The sequence below is a fragment of the Teleopsis dalmanni genome, chromosome 2 (genome assembly GCF_002237135.1).
Source record: "Teleopsis dalmanni isolate 2A chromosome 2, ASM223713v2, whole genome shotgun sequence".
Classification (NCBI taxonomy): domain Eukaryota; kingdom Metazoa; phylum Arthropoda; class Insecta; order Diptera; family Diopsidae; genus Teleopsis; species Teleopsis dalmanni.
Genome location: NC_051847.1, coordinates 59,340,721 through 59,345,235, shown reverse-complemented (window position 1 = coordinate 59,345,235; position 4,515 = coordinate 59,340,721).

The following is a 4,515-nucleotide window of genomic DNA, read 5'->3' as shown; positions in this document are numbered from 1 at the left end:
CTGCAAAATTTAATTGTTAAACCTTTTTATATAAACTACTTAATTTTTTAAATGCAAGCAATTTTAAATATAATTAAGACTAATGCAACCCCTCCTTCTAATATATTTCCAAAATATATCTTATTAAATAATTACTCTCATATGTTTAAATATCTGACATATTTAATTTCTTTCCCTATGTTCTCTTATAAAATAAGTAAGTATATAATTAAGATTCGTAGCCAGAAACTTACTTCTATATGTGTATATACTCGTATCTAGTTATAGCTATGTTCTTAAGCATAATTGTTATTTAGTTCCACATAGTTATTATTTTATTTTCTAAATAATGACTATTTGAGAGTATAGTTATAAAATTTGAAAATAAAATTTATTTTCTGAAAACTAACTTTCAATTATAAGAAAACTATCTTAAATATGCTAACATAAGATGATTTTCTTCATACACATTTAATATTATTAGAGTAAAGAGCAACTGTAAACATTTTTTTTTGATATAATAAAAAATAGAATAATTAAAACTGAATTATAGAGAGTTTAACAAGAAATATTTCATTTGCTGAGCACTATGCTTTTGAAAAAGTATCTGAACATTGAAAACTGTTAACAAAATAAAAACCTCAAAAATTGGTTAAATATTCCTTCAATATAATGAAGTACCCGTTCAAGTTCTTAATAAAAATATGCAATTTGAAGGGAGAACTAAAAACAATATTCCAAAAAATTTTGAAATGTAAAGATTTAAAGAAAACTATTTAAAATTTTTCTTTTCCTTGTTTAAAATAAGAACTATTTTAAAAATTTGTTGTTATTTTTATATTTTCAAAAATAGATTTACTGTGGAATAGATACGTTCTAAGTATAAGTATGCTCATAACATTTTATTATAACTGGTCAGTTTTTATTTTTAAATATTTATTAATAGCTTATTATTAAAACTAGCAGTTGTTTTTTTACTAATATAAAAAAATGTGACCAACAAAGATACATGTTTTCACAACCTGACCAATAAACCAATAAGTCTAATAATAAATATTTAAAATCAATTTATTGGTCATAATATAAAGAGTAAATTTTTAAAAACTGTATGGGGAAATCTAACCTTCGTGAAATATTTATAAATGAAATTGTGAGAACTCTTTTTTAATATTGCACTTTAAGTAAAATATGTCTAAAAGTTGACTCAACTAATAAAAATAATAGAAATAGAAATAATAGACAGTCTGGCTAATCTTGAATAGATTTATTTTTAAGTTCATTTTTTATTTCTGTAGGCAGAGCGACAATGCTGTCACAGAAAACGAGGATGTAACGCCCCATTAAAATTTCAAGGAATTTCCACCGCTACCAATTGAAGTTATGTGTTTGGCATAAATTCCCACATGTGAGGAGCGAAGCCTACTTAACACCTCTGTTGATATTTGAGTTGCAGTATCCGGTTGGAGGCCGAAATTCCACATCGAATAAAAGTAAATAAATTCAATCATTCTACTCGCTGAAATTTGGGTTTTAACCACAGCCACCACGACATTCCCGTTAAGATGCCAACTTCAATTGGTCAGGACTCTGACCCCGTGATACCAGATTCACAATTCCGGTCAGGTGTCGTAAGTGAAACTCACTTACTATTATTTACACTCCAAACAGTGTTGGGTGGTGTCAGTATTTTAGTCACTACTTACGACAGTAAGTGCGTGCCTTACTTCGGAAATATTCTAACCCTCTTCCCTTTTCTACAATAATAGGTAGAAATTTGGCGATAGTTCCACAAGTGGAACGCATACTACATTAATGTTTCTCACATTCTACATTTTCATTAGTATAGCGTACAGATCGGAGTCTTGTAACTGGGTCGATTAAAACGATAATATTGAAATTAGTTAATATTATATATAGGTATTAATGTTTTTTCATTTTAAAACAATTTTTTCAATAAAACATTTAGATTTGCCAATAGAGTTCAATTATTTATTATTTATTTGTTAATTTATTTCCTTTTTTTTTATAATATAATAATATAATATAATATAATATAATATAATTTTTTAATAATATAATTATAATATCAATAGTATCGATTGTATTTATTATTGTTTAAAAATAAGAATTTACTATACTCTAATACAATAAAATTTATTTAAATCACAAATTTTTATTTTCAAATCTCTTAAATTCTATTTAGTAAAATTGCAGTAAAGTTTTATGTTTTAATTTAAGCGAAAACATCTTTGGATAATTTGAAATCAGTTGTGTGGAAAAAAGTGAATACCAGCCACATCCGCTAACAGGATATGCCATAAAAGTTAATGGCTTTTTATATAATATGCCAATGTACCAATTTTTGCACCAAAAGGAAGAATACACTATGCCAAAGAAGAAGAAGAAGAAGAAGTGTGGCAAGAACTGTAGCTGGAGCACGATTTTTTGTGGTGTCATTGGACGTGAGCTGTTGGTAAAACTTACTCTAAAAGTTTATATTTAGTGTGAGTCATGTGCTCTGCACTAGAAAATGTTTAAATATTGTTGTCGATAGATTGACCATAAAAACACAACAAACCACAAAGAAAAACATCAACAAGTGTTAATGAAAGCAAACTTAAAAATACAACAATTTTCGTTGTATCATGGATTTCACATAAAAAAGTTAAATTAGAAATGGCAAAAGATTTTCATGGTTTCAGATATCAAAGAAAATATGTTTATATATATAGATATCTGGTTTATGTGATATGTAGTAACAGATTAACACGCGCATTCACACGTTTATGTATAATTTGAAAAGCTTCCATTGTCTGTCCGCGATGACAGACTCGCAGACTCGGTAGGAGAAAGTGTGCTCGCTGCGAACTTAATATACTTGAGGACATCTGTTTCCTGTTCTCCGGCTGTGGCTAATATCATTACACTCCCACAAAATGTTTGGTATCAAATTAACTTAAATTTAGCTGGCAACAATAATTTGCGAATTTCTGGCTTTTATGTTAAAAAGTTCATATTAAAACAAAACCCAATTGAATTACAAATTAATTAGCCTTAAAACACAACAGGATACATTTTGATTGCCTTTTGAAGTAGCATTTCTGTGGCACTGATCTGTGGCTTCTTTGGTGTGCATTATTTTGATTAATATTATTGGTGGCTTTATTTGTGACTTCAAAGCATAAGATTATCTCAAGTAACAAATAACACTTAATAACACTGATGGTTTTAAATGAAAATGAATTAAATGAATCCTTGCCACACTTCCCACAGAATGTTGAGCAATATAAATTAATTTTTATATTTCAGAATTGTAAATCATTTAAAGTAATTTTAAAATTTTAACTTTTATTAATAAAGCAATTTAAAAAATTTTACGAGGGTTGCTTTTAAGTTATCCACTCGTATTTACTTAGCAATTTAAAAGTAATTAAAAGATTGATTCAGAATAATCAAACCACATAGTAAAAATCAATTAAATTTTATGTGGTCGTTTGTTTTTTATCTTCTCAAGGGTTTTTATTTAACTAGTAAAAAAATACGCTAAAAAAATACGATTTTGAATTGAAATCCTTTTTAAGAATTCAAGGAACTGATTTCACTAGAAAGACTCCATTTTGCTCATAAAAATAGCTTTAGTCGAACTAAAAGTAAAATCTGATGTAATAAAAGTAATAAAATTTTATGCAATGATTTTGTAGTTGAGTTTGATAAAATCGTGCGTGTTCACTGGAGCAGCACTAAGCCATTATAGGTTTGTAGATATTTATGTGCTATATTAAAAGGTTACAACAGGTCAACTATTCCTGGTTTATTATGTTGAGTGCTGTTTTTTCTTTCCACATATGCATGAGTACGTCCATAAATGTTAATGGACTCTTCAGGTCAAACATAAAATGTTTACATGCATGAAATCGAAAGTACGTATTCTCTGCATTAAAGCAAAAATGGCTTTCAGATTTTAACTGATTTTTTTACTATTTTGAATTACTTTAAATGGAGTATATATGTTTATTAATAAACTGGAAAATATTACAATAATAATATTAAAATGTTAATTAGAGAGAGACACATAATAGTATGACGAAATACATGTATTCATACGTATTGTTTCAATTTTAAGAATACAAGTACCTTTACATATTCATATGGACTTAGTTCATATTTCGGTTGACAATCACAACATTCATATTTATGTGAATATAGTATAGATAGTATATAGAATATTAAGTGTAACAACTATATTTCAAGTGAAAGGAAAAGCTCTTATGCTGCTATTAACACGATTTAGTTCAAAAACTGGAAATTAAAAATTATTTACCAGTATTTACTAGAACTGCTATTACAGTCCTGTACTCTTTATATATTAAACTACAAGTCATCGGAACTTATATTCCACTTATGAGTGAGATTGGCATCCATAATAGCGTATTTATAATTAGAATACTAGAACAGATTGATTACCTCTTTATCAGATGCTTTTTCTTCCCTCAATCACTTTTGCAAATTATCTGGAAAATCCTAAGTCCTAAGACT